Below are 15,656 nucleotides of genomic sequence, written 5' to 3'. Positions count from 1 at the left end.
TAAGGAGCCAGCCGGCCACTCCCAGCCACAGGACCCCAAACAAAAACAACGGCGCTTTTCCCTGGAAAACAAAACTGGCCTGCCAACTTTTTGATGGCAGATTGCAGGAACCACTTGGTAGTATCAAACCAGCCCAACTTGGCACTGGTTCCACCATGGGTCTGGTGACCATCCTGCCTATCGTAGCTTTTCAAGAGCCAGCCGGTCACTTCCAGCCATAGGCCCCAGACACAAAGCACTGGGGGTTTCCCTGGCAAAAAAAAGTATGCTACCCTGCTTCAGGATGGCAGATTGGAGGAGCCACTTTGCACCATCAAACCAGCCTGACTTGGCACGGGTGCCACCTCTGGTCTGGGAACCATCCTGCGTATCGTGGATTCTAAGGAGCCAGCTGGCCACTCCCAGCCACAGACCCCCAAACAGAAACAACGGCGCTTTTCCCTGGAAAACAAAACTGGCATGCCAACTTTTTAATGGCAGATTGCAGGAGCCACTTTGCACCATCAAACTAGCCCGACTTGGCACTGGTGCCACCTCTGCTCTGGGAACCATCCTGCGTATCGTGGATTCTAATTAGCCAGCCGGCCACTCCCAGCCACAGACCCCCAAACACAAACAACGGCGCTTTTCCCGGGAAAACAAAACTCGCCTGCCAACATTTTGATGGGAGATTGCAGGAGCCACTTTGCACAATCAAACCAGCCCGACTTGGCACTGGTGCCACCTCTGGTCTGGGAACCATCCTGCGTATCGTGGATTCTAAGGAGCCACCCGGCCACTCCCAGCCACAGGCCCCCAAACACAAACAACGGCGCTTTTCCCTGGAAAACAAAACTCGCCTGCCAACTTTTTGATGGCAGATTGCAGGAGCCACTTGGTTATCAAACCAGTCCAACTTGACACTGGTGCCACCATGGGTCTGGTCACCATCCTGCCTATCGTAGCTTTTCAGGAGCCAGCCGGACAGTCCCACCCATAGGCCCCCAGACAAAAACCTCGGCCCGTTTCCCTGGCAAACAAAAGTAAGCTACCCCGCTTCTGGATGGCAGATTGCAGGAGCCACTTTGCACCATCAAACCAGCCCGACTTGGCACTGGTGCCACCTCTGGTCTGGGAACCATCCTGCGTATCGTGGATTCTAAGGAGCCAGCCGGCCACTCCCAGCCATATGCCCCCAAAGACAAACAACGGCGCTTTTCCCTGGAAAACAAAACTCGCCTGCCAACTTTTTGATGGCAGATTGCAGGAGCCACTTTTCCCCATCAAACTAGCCCGACTTGGCACTGGTGCCACCTCTGGTCTGGGAACCATCCTGCCTATCGTAGCTTTTCAGGAGCCAGCCGGTCAGTCCCACCCATAGGCCCCCAGACACAAACCTCGGCCCGTTTCCCTGGCAAACAAAATTAAGCTGCCCCGCTCCTGGATGGCAGATTGCAGGAGCTATTTAGTACTATCAAACCAGCCCGACTTGGCACTGGCGCCACCTTGGCTCTGGGAACCATCCTGCCTATTGTGGATTTTCAGGGGTCAGCCGGCCACTCTCAGCCATATGCCCTCAAACACAAACCACGGCCCTTTTCTCTGGCAAACAAAACTCAACTGCCCCTCTTCTGAATGGCAAATTGCAGGACGCACTTGGTACTACAAAAACAGCACGACTTGGCACTGGTGCCACCTTGGGTCTGGTCACCATCCTGCGTATCGAGCATTTTAAGGAGCCAGCCGGCCACTCGCAGCCATATGCCCCCAAAAAAAAACCATGGCCCTTTTCTCTGGCAAACAAAACTCAGCTGCCCCGCTTCTGGATGGCAGATTGCAGGAGCCACTTTGCACCATCAAACCAGCCCGACTTGGCACTGGTGCCACCTCTGGTCTGTGAACCATCCTGCGTATCGTGGATTATAAGGAGACAGCCGGCCACTCCCAGCCACAGGCCCCCAAACACAAACAACGGCACATTTCCCTGGAAAACAAAACAGGCCTGCCAACTTTTTAATGGCAGATTGCAGGAGCCACTTTGCACCATCAAACTAGCCCGACTTGGCACTGGTGCCACCTCTGGTCTGGGCACCATCCAGCGTATCGTGGATTCTAAGGAGCCAGCGGGCCACTCCCAGCCATAGGCCCCCAAAGACAAACAACGGCGCTTTTCCCTGGAAAACAAAACTCGCCTGCCAACTTTTTAAAGGCAGATTGCAGGAGCCACTTTGCACCATCAAACTAGCCCGACTTGGCACTGGTGCCACCTCTGCTCTGGGAACCATCCTGCGTATCGTGGATTCTAATTAGCCAGTGGGCCACTCCCAGGCATAGGCCCCCAAACACAAACAACGGCGCTTTTCCCTGGAAAACAAAACTCGCCTGCCAACTTTGTGATGGCAGATTGCAGGAGCCACTTGGTACTATCAAACCAGCCCAACTTGGCACTGGTGCCACCATGGGTCTGGTCACCATCCTGCCTATCGTAGCTTCTCAGGAGCCAGCCGGTCAGTCCCACCCATAGGCCCCCAGAAAAAACCTCGGCCCGTTTCCCGGGCAAACAAAAGTAAGCTACCCCGCTTCTGGATGGCAGATTGCAGGAGCCACTTTGCACCATCAAACTAGCCCGACTTGGCACTGGTGCCACCTCTGGTCTGGGAACCATCCTGCGTATCGTGGATTCTAAGGAGCCAGCCGGCCACTCCCAGCCACAGTCCACCAAACACAAACAACGGCACTTTTCCCTGGAAAACAAAACTCGCCTGCCAACTTTTTCATGGCAGATTGCAGGAGCCACTTTGCACCATCAAACTAGCCCGACTTGGCACTGTTGCCACCATGGTCTGGGAACCATCCTGCGTATCGTGGATTCTAATTAGCCAGCTGGCCACTCCCAGCCATAGGCACCCAAACACAAACAATGGCGCTTTCCCCTGGAAAACAAAACTCGCCTGCCAACTTTTGGATGGCAGATTGCAGGAGCCGCTTGGTACTTTCAAATCAGCCCAACGTGGCACTGGTGCCACCATGAGTCTGGTAACCATCCTGCCTATCGTAGCTTTTCAGGAGCCAGCCAGTCACTCCCAGCCATAGGCCCCCAGACAAAAACCTCGGCCCGTTTCCCTTGCAAACAAAAGTAAGCTACCCCGCTTCTGGATGGCAGATTGCAGGAGCCACTTTGCACCATCAAACTAGCCCGACTTGGCACTGGTGACACCTCTGGTCTGGGAACCATCCTGCGTATCGTGGATTCTAAGGAGCCAGCCGGCCACTCCCAGCCATATGCCCCCAAACACAAACAACGGCGCTTTTCCCTGGAAAACAAAACTCGCCTGCCAACTTTTTGATGGCAGATTGCAGGAGCCGCTTGGTACTATCAAATCAGCCCAACTTGGCACTGGTGCCACCTCTGGTCTGGTCACCATCCTGCCTATCGTAGCTTTTCAGGAGGCAGCAAATCACTCCCAGCCATAGGCCCCCAGACACAAACCTCGGCCCGTTTCCCTGGCAAACAAAAGTAAGCTGCCCCGCTTCTGGATGGCAGATTGCAGGAGCCACTTTGTGGTATCCAACCAGCCCGACTTGGCACTGGTGCCACCTCTGGTCTGGGAACCATCCTGCGTATCGTGGATTCTAAGGAGCCAGCCGGCCACTCCCAGCCACAGGACCCCAAACACAAACAACGGCGCTTTTCCCTGGAAAACAAAACTGGCCTGCCAACTTTTTGATGGCAGATTGCAGGAACCACTTGGTACTATCAAACCAGCCCAACTTGGCACTGGTTCCACCATGGGTCTGCTAACCATCCTGCCTATCGTAGCTTTTCAGGAGCCAGCCGGTCACTTCCAGCCATAGGCCCCAGACACAAAACACTGGGGGTTTCCCTGGCAAAAAAAAGTATGCTACCCTGCTTCAGGATTGCAGATTGGAGGAGCCACTTTGCACCATCAAACCAGCCCGACTTGGCACTGGTGCCACCTCTGGTCTGGGAACCATCCTGCGTATCGTGGATTCTAAGGAGCCAGCTGGCCACTCCCAGCCACAGGCCCCCAAACACAAACAACGGCGCTTTTCCCTGGAAAACAAAACTGGCATGCCAACTTTTTAATGGCAGATTGCAGGAGCCACTTTGCACCATCAAACTAGCCCGACTTGGCACTGGTGCCACCTCTGGTCTGGGAACCATCCTGCGTATCGTGGATTCTAAATAGCCAGCCGGCCACTCCCAGCCACAGACCCCCAAACACAAACAACGGCGCTTTTCCCTGGAAAACAAAACTCGCCTGCCAACATTTTGATTGCAGATTGCAGGAGCCACTTTGCACCATCAAACCAGCCCGACTTGGAACTGGTGCCACCTCTCGTCTGGGAACCATCCAGCGTATCGTGGATTCTAAGGAGCCAGCCGGCCACTCCCAGCCACAGGCCCCCAAACACAAACAACGGCGCTTTTCCCTGGAAAACAAAACTCGCCTGCCAAATTTTGATGGCAGATTGCAGGAGCCACTTGGTACTATCAAATCAGCCCAACTTGGCACTGGTGCCACCATGGGTCTGGTAACCATCCTGCCTATCGTAGCTTTTCAGGAGCCAGCCGGTCACTCCCAGCCATAGGCCCCCAGACACAAACCTCGGCCCGTTTCCCTGGCAAACAAAAGTAAGCTGCCCGCTTCTGGATGGCAGATTGCAGGAGCCACTTGGTACTATCAAACCAGCCCGACTTGGAACTGGTGCCACCTCTGGTCTGTGAACCATCCTGCGTATCGTGGGTTCTAAGGAGCCAGCCGGCCACTCCCATCCACAGGCCCCCAAACACAAACAACCGCACTTTTCCCTGGAAAACAAAACTGGCCTGCCAACTTTTTGATGGCAGATTGCAGGAGCCACTTTGCACCATCAAACTAGCCTGACTTGGCACTGGTGCCACCTCTGCTCTGGGAACCATCCTGCGTATCGTGGATTCTAATTAGCCAGCGGGCCACTCCCAGCCATAGGCCCCCAAACACAAACAACGGCGCTTTTCCCGGGAAAACAAAACTCGCCTGCCAACATTTTGATGGGAGATTGCAGGAGCCACTTTGCACAATCAAACCAGCCCGACTTGGCACTGGTGCCACCTCTGGTCTGGGAACCATCCTGCGTATCGTGGATTCTAAGGAGCCACCCGGCAACTCCCAGCCACAGGCCCCCAAACACAAACAACGGCGCTTTTCCCTGGAAAACAAAACTCGCCTGCCAACTTTGTGATGGCAGATTGCAGGAGCCACTTGGTACTATCAAACCAGCCCAACTTGGCACTGGTGCCACCATGGGTCTGGTAACCATCCTGCCTATCGTAGCTTTTCAGGAGCCAGCCGGTCAGTCCCACCCATAGGCCCCCAGAAAAAACCTCGGCCCGTTTCCCTGGCAAACAAAAGTAAGCTACCCCGCTTCTGGATGGCAGATTGCAGGAGCCACTTTGCACCATCAAACTAGCCCGACTTGGCACTGGTGCCACCTCTGGTCTGGGAACCATCCTGCGTATCGTGGATTCTAAGGAGCCAGCCGGCCACTCCAAGCCATATGCCCCCAAAGACAAACAACGGCGCTTTTCCCTGGAAAACAAAACTCGCCTGCCAACTTTTTGATGGCAGATTGCAGGAGCCACTTTTCCCCATCAAACTAGCCCGACTTGGCACTGGTGCCACCTCTGGTCTGGGAACCATCCTGCCTATCGTAGCTTTTCAGGAGCCAGCCGGTCAGTCCCACCCATAGGCCCCCAGACACAAACCTCGGCCCGTTTCCCTGGCAAACAAAATTAAGCTGCCCCGCTCCTGGATGGCAGATTGCAGGAGCTATTTAGTACTATCAAACCAGCCCGACTTGGCACTGGCGCCACCTTGGCTCTGGGAACCATCCTGCCTATTGTGGATTTTCAGGGGTCAGCCGGCCACTCTCAGCCATATGCCCTCAAACACAAACCACGGCCCTTTTCTCTGGCAAACAAAACTCAACTGCCCCTCTTCTGGATGGCAAATTGCAGGACGCACTTGGTACTACAAAAACAGCACGACTTGGCACTGGTGCCACCTTGGGTCTGGTCACCATCCTGCGTATCGAGCATTTTAAGGAGCCAGCCGGCCACTCGCAGCCATATGCCCCCAAAAAAAAACCATGGCCCTTTTCTCTGGCAAACAAAACTCAGCTGCCCCGCTTCTGGATGGCAGATTGCAGGAGCCACTTTGCACCATCAAACCAGCCCGACTTGGCACTGGTGCCACCTCTGGTCTGTGAACCATCCTGCGTATCGTGGATTATAAGGAGACAGCCGGCCACTCCCAGCCACAGGCCCCCAAACACAAACAACGGCACATTTCCCTGGAAAACAAAACAGGCCTGCCAACTTTTTAATGGCAGATTGCAGGAGCCACTTTGCACCATCAAACTAGCCCGACTTGGCACTGGTGCCACCTCTGGTCTGGGAACCATCCAGCGTATCGTGGATTCTAAGGAGCCAGCGGGCCACTCCCAGCCATAGGCCCCCAAACACAAACAACGGCGCTTTTCCCTGGAAAACAAAACTCGCCTGCCAACTTTTTAAAGGCAGATTGCAGGAGCCACTTTGCACCATCAAACTAGCCCGACTTGGCACTGGTGCCACCTCTGCTCTGGGAACCATCCTGCGTATCGTGGATTCTAATTAGCCAGTGGGCCACTCCCAGGCATAGGCCCCCAAACACAAACAACGGCGCTTTTCCCTGGAAAACAAAACTCGCCTGCCAACTTTGTGATGGCAGATTGCAGGAGCCACTTGGTACTATCAAACCAGCCCAACTTGGCACTGGTGCCACCATGGGTCTGGTCACCATCCTGCCTATCGTAGCTTTTCAGGAGCCAGCCGGTCAGTCCCACCCATAGGCCCCCAGAAAAAACCTCGGCCCGTTTCCCGGGCAAACAAAAGTAAGCTACCCCGCTTCTGGATGGCAGATTGCAGGAGCCACTTTGCACCATCAAACTAGCCCGACTTGGCACTGGTGCCACCTCTGGTCTGGGAACCATCCTGCGTATCGTGGATTCTAAGGAGCCAGCCGGCCACTCCCAGCCACAGTCCACCAAACACAAACAACGGCACTTTTCCCTGGAAAACAAAACTCGCCTGCCAACTTTTTCATGGCAGATTGCAGGAGCCACTTTGCACCATCAAACTAGCCCGACTTGGCACTGTTGCCACCATGGTCTGGGAACCATCCTGCGTATCGTGGATTCTAATTAGCCAGCTGGCCACTCCCAGCCATAGGCACCCAAACACAAACAATGGCGCTTTCCCCTGGAAAACAAAACTCGCCTGCCAACTTTTGGATGGCAGATTGCAGGAGCCGCTTGGTACTTTCAAATCAGCCCAACGTGGCACTGGTGCCACCATGAGTCTGGTAACCATCCTGCCTATCGTAGCTTTTCAGGAGCCAGCCAGTCACTCCCAGCCATAGGCCCCCAGACAAAAACCTCGGCCCGTTTCCCTTGCAAACAAAAGTAAGCTACCCCGCTTCTGGATGGCAGATTGCAGGAGCCACTTTGCACCATCAAACTAGCCCGACTTGGCACTGGTGACACCTCTGGTCTGGGAACCATCCTGCGTATCGTGGATTCTAAGGAGCCAGCCGGCCACTCCCAGCCATATGCCCCCAAACACAAACAACGGCGCTTTTCCCTGGAAAACAAAACTCGCCTGCCAACTTTTTGATGGCAGATTGCAGGAGCCGCTTGGTACTATCAAATCAGCCCAACTTGGCACTGGTGCCACCTCTGGTCTGGTAACCATCCTGCCTATCGTAGCTTTTCAGGAGCCAGCCGGTCACTCCCAGCCATAGGCCCCCAGACACAAACCTCGGCCCGTTTCCCTGGCAAACAAAAGTAAGCTGCCCCGCTTCTGGATGGCAGATTGCAGGAGCCACTTGGTACTATCAAACCAGCCCGACTTGGAACTGGTGCCACTTCTGGTCTGGGAACCATCCTGCGTATCGTGGATTCTAAGGAGCCAGCTGGCCACTCCCAGCCACAGGCCCCCAAACACAAACAACGTCATATTTCCCTGGAAAACAAAACTCGCCTGCAAACTTTTTCATGGCAGATTGCAGGAGCCACTTTGCACCATCAAACTAGCCCGACTTGGCACTGGTGCCTCCTCTGCTCTGGGAACCATCCTGCGTATCGTGGATTCTAATTAGCCATAGGGCCACTCCCAGCCATAGGCCCCCAAACAAAAACAACGGCGCTTTTCCCTGGAAAACAAAACTCGCCTGCCAACTTTGTGATGGCAGATTGCAGGAGCCACTTGGTACTATCAAACCAGCCCAACTTGGCACTGGTGCCACCATGGGTCTGGTCACCATCCTGCCTATCGTAGCTTTTCAGGAGCCAGCCGGTCAGTCCCACCCATAGGCCCCCAGAAAAAACCTCGGCCCGTTTCCCTGGCAAACAAAAGTAAGCTACCCCGCTTCTGGATGGCAGATTGCAGGAGCCACTTTGCACCATCAAACTAGCCCGACTTGGCACTGGTGCCACCTCTGGTCTGGGAACCATCCTGCGTATCGTGGATTCTAAGGAGCCAGCCGGCCACTCCCAGCCACAAGCCCCCAAACACAAACAACGACACTTTTCCCTGGAAAACAAAACTCGCCTGCCAACTTTTTGATGGCAGATTGCAGGAGCCGCTTGGTACTATCAAATCAGCCCGACTTGGCACTGGTGCCACCATGAGTCTGGTAACCATCCTGCCTATCGTAGCTTTTCAGGAGCCAGCCGGTCACTCCCAGCCATAGGCCCCCAGACAAAAACCTCGGCCCGTTTCCCTGGCAAACAAAAGTAAGCTGCCCCGCTTCTGGATGGCAGATTGCAGGAGCCACTTGGTACTATCAAAGCAGCCCGACTTGGCACTGGTGCCACCTCTGGTCTGGGAACCATCCTGCGTATCGTGCATTCTAAGGAGCCAGCCGGCCACTCCCAGCCACAGTCCACCAAACACAAACAACGGCACTTTTCCCTGGAAAACAGAACTCGCCTGCCAACTTTTTGATGGCAGATTGCAGGAACCACTTGGTACTATCAAACCAGCCCAACTTGGCACTGGTTCCACCATGGGTCTGCTAACCATCCTGCCTATCGTAGCTTTTCAGGAGCCAGCCGGTCACTTCCAGCCATAGGCCCCAGACACAAAGCACTGGGGGTTTCCCTGGCAAACAAAAGTATGCTACCCTGCTTCAGGATTGCAGATTGGAGGAGCCACTTTGCACCATCAAACCAGCCCGACTTGGCACTGGTGCCACCTCTGGTCTGGGAACCATCCTGCGTATCGTGGATTCTAAGGAGCCAGCTGGCCACTCCCAGCCACAGGCCCCCAAACACAAACAACGGCGCTTTTCCCTGGAAAACAAAACTGGCATGCCAACTTTTTAATGGCAGATTGCAGGAGCCACTTTGCACCATCAAACTAGCCCGACTTGGCACTGGTGCCACCTCTGGTCTGGGAACCATCCTGCGTATCGTGGATTCTAAATAGCCAGCCGGCCACTCCCAGCCACAGACCCCCAAACACAAACAACGGCGCTTTTCCCTGGAAAACAAAACTCGCCTGCCAACATTTTGATTGCAGATTGCAGGAGCCACTTTGCACCATCAAACCAGCCCGACTTGGAACTGGTGCCACCTCTCGTCTGGGAACCATCCAGCGTATCGTGGATTCTAAGGAGCCAGCCGGCCACTCCCAGCCACAGGCCCCCAAACACAAACAACGGCGCTTTTCCCTGGAAAACAAAACTCGCCTGCCAAATTTTGATGGCAGATTGCAGGAGCCACTTGGTACTATCAAATCAGCCCAACTTGGCACTGGTGCCACCATGGGTCTGGTAACCATCCTGCCTATCGTAGCTTTTCAGGAGCCAGCCGGTCACTCCCAGCCATAGGCCCCCAGACACAAACCTCGGCCCGTTTCCCTGGCAAACAAAAGTAAGCTGCCCGCTTCTGGATGGCAGATTGCAGGAGCCACTTGGTACTATCAAACCAGCCCGACTTGGAACTGGTGCCACCTCTGGTCTGTGAACCATCCTGCGTATCGTGGGTTCTAAGGAGCCAGCCGGCCACTCCCATCCACAGGCCCCCAAACAAAAACAACCGCACTTTTCCCTGGAAAACAAAACTGGCCTGCCAACTTTTTGATGGCAGATTGCAGGAGCCACTTTGCACCATCAAACTAGCCTGACTTGGCACTGGTGCCACCTCTGCTCTGGGAACCATCCTGCGTATCGTGGATTCTAATTAGCCAGCGGGCCACTCCCAGCCATAGGCCCCCAAACACAAACAACGGCGCTTTTCCCGGGAAAACAAAACTCGCCTGCCAACATTTTGATGGGAGATTGCAGGAGCCACTTTGCACAATCAAACCAGCCCGACTTGGCACTGGTGCCACCTCTGGTCTGGGAACCATCCTGCGTATCGTGGATTCTAAGGAGCCACCCGGCAACTCCCAGCCACAGGCCCCCAAACACAAACAACGGCACTTTTCCCTGGAAAACAAAACTCGCCTGCCAACTTTGTGATGGCAGATTGCAGGAGCCACTTGGTACTATCAAACCAGCCCAACTTGGCACTGGTGCAACCATGGGTCTGGTAACCATCCTGCCTATCGTAGCTTTTCAGGAGCCAGCCGGTCAGTCCCACCCATAGGCCCCCAGAAAAAACCTCGGCCCGTTTCCCTGGCAAACAAAAGTAAGCTACCCCGCTTCTGGATGGCAGATTGCAGGAGCCACTTTGCACCATCAAACTAGCCCGACTTGGCACTGGTGCCACCTCTGGTCTGGGAACCATCCTGCGTATCGTGGATTCTAAGGAGCCATCCGGCCACTCCCAGCCATATGCCCCCAAAGACAAACAACGGCGCTTTTCCCTGGAAAACAAAACTCGCCTGCCAACTTTTTGATGGCAGATTGCAGGAGCCGCTTGGTACTATCAAATCAGCCCAACTTGGCACTGGTGCCACCTCTGGTCTGGTAACCATCCTGCCTATCGTAGCTTTTCAGGAGCCAGCCGGTCACTCCCAGCCATAGGCCCCCAGACACAAACCTCGGCCCGTTTCCCTGGCAAACAAAAGTAAGCTGCCCCGCTTCTGGATGGCAGATTGCAGGAGCCACTTGGTACTATCAAACAAGCCCGACTTGGAACTGGTGCCACCTCTGGTCTGGGAACCATCCTGCGTATCGTGGATTCTAAGGAGCCAGCTGGCCACTCCCAGCCACAGGCCCCCAAACACAAACAACGGCACTTTTCCCTGGAAAACAAAACTCGCCTGCCAACTTTTTGATGGCAGATTGCAGGAGCCGCTTGGTACTATCAAATCAGCCCAACTTGGCACTGGTGCCACCTCTGGTCTGGTAATCATCATGCCTATCGTAGCTTTTCAGGAGCCAGCCGGTCACTCCCAGCCATAGGCCCCCAGACACAAACCTCGGCCCGTTTCCCTGGCAAACAAAAGTAAGCTGCCCCGCTTCTGGATGGCAGATTGCAGGAGCCACTTGGTACTATCAAACCAGCCCGACTTGGAACTGGTGCCACCTCTGGTCTGGGAACCATCCTGCGTATCGTGGATTCTAAGGAGCCAGCCGGCCACTCCCAGCCACAGTCCACCAAACAAAAACAACGGCACTTTTCCCTGGAAAACAGAACTGGCCTGCCAACTTTTTCATGGCAGATTGCAGGAGCCACTTTGCACCATCAAACTAGCCCGACTTGGCACTGGTGCCACCATGGTCTGGGAACCATCCTGCGTATCGTGGATTCTAATTAGCCAGCCGGCCACTCCCAGCCATAGGCCCCCAAACACAAACAACGGCGCTTTCCCCTGGAAAACAAAACTCGCCTGCCAACTTTGTGATGGCAGATTGCAGGAGCCACTTGGTACTATCAAACCAGCCCAACTTGGCACTGGTGCAACCATGGGTCTGGTAACCATCCTGCCTATCGTAGCTTTTCAGGAGCCAGCCGGTCAGTCCCACCCATAGGCCCCCAGAAAAAACCTCGGCCCGTTTCCCTGGCAAACAAAAGTAAGCTACCCCGCTTCTGGATGGCAGATTGCAGGAGCCACTTTGCACCATCAAACTAGCCCGACTTGGCACTGGTGCCACCTCTGGTCTGGGAACCATCCTGCGTATCGTGGATTCTAAGGAGCCAGCCGGCCACTCCCAGCCATATGCCCCCAAAGACAAACAACGGCGCTTTTCCCTGGAAAACAGAACTCGCCTGCCAACTTTTTGATTGCAGATTGCAGGAGCCGCTTGGTACTATCAAATCAGCCCAACTTGGCACTGGTGCCACCTCTGGTCTGGTAACCATCCTGCCTATCGTAGCTTTTCAGGAGCCAGCCGGTCACTCCCAGCCATAGGCCCCCAGACACAAACCTCGGCCCGTTTCCCTGGCAAACAAAAGTAAGCTGCCCCGCTTCTGGATGGCAGATTGCAGGAGCCACTTGGTACTATCAAACAAGCCCGACTTGGAACTGGTGCCACCTCTGGTCTGGGAACCATCCTGCGTATCGTGGATTCTAAGGAGCCAGCTGGCCACTCCCAGCCACAGGCCCCCAAACAAAAACAACGGCACTTTTCCCTGGAAAACAAAACTCGCCTGCCAACTTTTTGATGGCAGATTGCAGGAGCCGCTTGGTACTATCAAATCAGCCCAACTTGGCACTGGTGCCACCTCTGGTCTGGTAATCATCCTGCCTATCGTAGCTTTTCAGGAGCCAGCCGGTCACTCCCAGCCATAGGCCCCCAGACACAAACCTCGGCCCGTTTCCCTGGCAAACAAAAGTAAGCTGCCCCGCTTCTGGATGGCAGATTGCAGGAGCCACTTGGTACTATCAAACCAGCCCGACTTGGAACTGGTGCCACCTCTGGTCTGGGAACCATCCTGCGTATCGTGGATTCTAAGGAGCCAGCCGGCCACTCCCAGCCACAGTCCACCAAACAAAAACAACGGCACTTTTCCCTGGAAAACAGAACTGGCCTGCCAACTTTTTCATGGCAGATTGCAGGAGCCACTTTGCACCATCAAACTAGCCCGACTTGGCACTGGTGCCACCATGGTCTGGGAACCATCCTGCGTATCGTGGATTCTAATTAGCCAGCCGGCCACTCCCAGCCATAGGCCCCCAAACACAAACAACGGCGCTTTCCCCTGGAAAACAAAACTCGCCTGCCATCTTTTTGATGGCAGATTGCAGGAGCCGCTTGGTACTATCAAATCAGCCCAACTTGGCACTGGTGCCACCATGAGTCTGGTCTCCATCCTGCCTATCGTAGCTTTTCAGGAGCCAGCAAATCACTCCCAGCCATAGGCCCCCAGACACAAACCTCGGCCCGTTTCCCTGGCAAACAAAAGAAAGCTGCCCCGCTTCTGGATGGCAGATTGCAGGAGCCACTTTGTGTTATCCAACCAGCCCAACTTGGCACTGGTGCCACCTCTGGTCTGGGAACCATCCTGCGTATCGTGGATTCTAAGGAGCCAGCCGGCCACTCCCAGCCACAGGACCCCAAACACAAACAACGGCGCTTTTCCCTGGAAAACAAAACTCGCCTGCCAACTTTTTGATGGCAGATTGCAGGAACCACTTAGTACTATCAAACCAGCCCAACTTGGCACTGGTTCCACCATGGGTCTGGTAACCATCCTGCCTATCGTAGCTTTTCAGGAGCCAGCCGGTCACTTCCAGCCATAGGCCCCAGACACAAACCACTGGGGGTTTCCCTGGCAAACAAAAGTATGCTACCCTGCTTCAGGATGGCAGATTGGAGGAGCCACTTTGCACCATCAAACCAGCCCGACTTGGCACTGGTGCCACCTCTGGTCTGAGAACCATCCTGCGTATCGTGGATTCTAAGGAGCCAGCTGGCCACTCCCAGCCACAGGCCCCCAAACACAAACAACGGCGCTTTTCCCTGGAAAACAAAACTCGCCTGCCAACATTTTGATGGCAGATTGCAGGAGCCACTTTGCACCATCAAACCAGCCCGACTTGGCACTGGTGCCACCTCTGGTCTGGGAACCATCCTGCGTACCGTGGATTCTAAGGAGCCAGCCGGCCACTCCCAGCCATATGCCCCCAAACACAAACAACGGCGCTTTTCCCTGGAAAACAAAACTCGCCTGCCAACTATTTGATGGCAGATGGCAGGAGCCACTTTTCCCCATCAAACTAGCCCGACTTGGCACTGGTGCCACCTCTGGTCTGGGAACCATCCTGCCTATCGTAGCTTTTCAGGAGGCAGCCGGTCACTCCCAGCCATAGGCCCCCAGACACAAACCTCGGCCCGTTTCCCTGGCAAACAAAATTAAGCTGCCCCGCTCCTGGATGGCAGATTGCAGGAGCTATTTAGTACTATCAAACCAGCCCGACTTGGCACTGGCGCCGCCTTGGCTCTGGGAACCATCCTGCCTATTGTGGATTTTCAGGGGTCAGCCGGCCACTCTCAGCCATATGCCCTGAAACACAAACCACGGCCCTTTTCTCTGGCAAACAAAACTCAACTGCCCCTCTTCTGGATGGCAAATTGCAGGACGCACTTGGTACTACAAAAACAGCACAACTTGGCACTGGTGCCACCTTGGGTCTGGTCACCATCCTGCGTATCGAGAATTTTAAGGAGCCAGCCGGCCACTCCCAGCCATATGCCCCCAAAAAAAAACCACGGCCCTTTTCTCTGGCAAACAAAACTCAGCTGCCCCGCTTCTGGATGGCAGATTGCAGGAGCCACTTTGCACCATCAAACCAGCCCGACTTGGCACTGGTGCCACCTCTGGTCTGTGAAACATCCTGCGTATCGTGGATTATAAGGAGACAGCTGGCCACTCCCAGCCACAGGCCCCCAAACAGAAACAACGGCGCTTTTCCCTGGAAAACAAAACAGGCCTGCCAACTTTTTAATGGCAGATTGCAGGAGCCACTTTGCACCATCAAACTAGCCCGACTTGGCACTGGTGCCACCTCTGCTCTGGGAACCATCCTGCGTATCGTGGATTCTAATTAGCCAGCGGGCCACTCCCAGCCATAGGCCCCCAAACACAAACAACGGCGCTTTTCCCTGGAAAACAAAACTCGCCTGCCAACTTTGTGATGGCAGATTGCAGGAGCCACTTGGTACTATCAAACCAGCCCAACTTGGCACTGGTGCCACCATGAGTCTGGTCACCATCCTGCCTATCGTAGCTTTTCAGGAGCCAGCCGGTCAGTCCCACCCATAGGCCCCCAGAAAAAACCTCGGCCCGTTTCCCTGGCAAACAAAAGTAAGCTACCCCGCTTCTGGATGGCAGATTGCAGGAGCCACTTTGCACCATCAAACTAGCCCGACTTGGCACTGGTGCCACCTCTGGTCTGGGAACCATCCTGCGTATCGTGGATTCTAAGGAGCCAGCCGGCCACTCCCAGCCATATGCCCCCAAACACAAACAACGGCGCTTTTCCCTGGAAAACAAAACTCGCCTGCCAAATTTTGATGGCAGATTGCAGGAGCCGCTTGGTACAATCAAATCAGCCTAACTTGGCACTGGTGCCACCTCTGGTCTGGTAACCATCCTGCCTATCGTAGCTTTTCAGGAACCAGCCGGCCACTCCCAGCCACAGTCCCCCAAACACAAACAACGGCACTTTTCCCTGG

Source organism: Melospiza melodia, chromosome 9, assembly GCF_035770615.1.
Source record: "Melospiza melodia melodia isolate bMelMel2 chromosome 9, bMelMel2.pri, whole genome shotgun sequence".
Classification (NCBI taxonomy): domain Eukaryota; kingdom Metazoa; phylum Chordata; class Aves; order Passeriformes; family Passerellidae; genus Melospiza; species Melospiza melodia.
The sequence above is the reverse complement of the archived record's forward strand: the minus strand, read 5'-3'. Positions refer to the sequence as shown.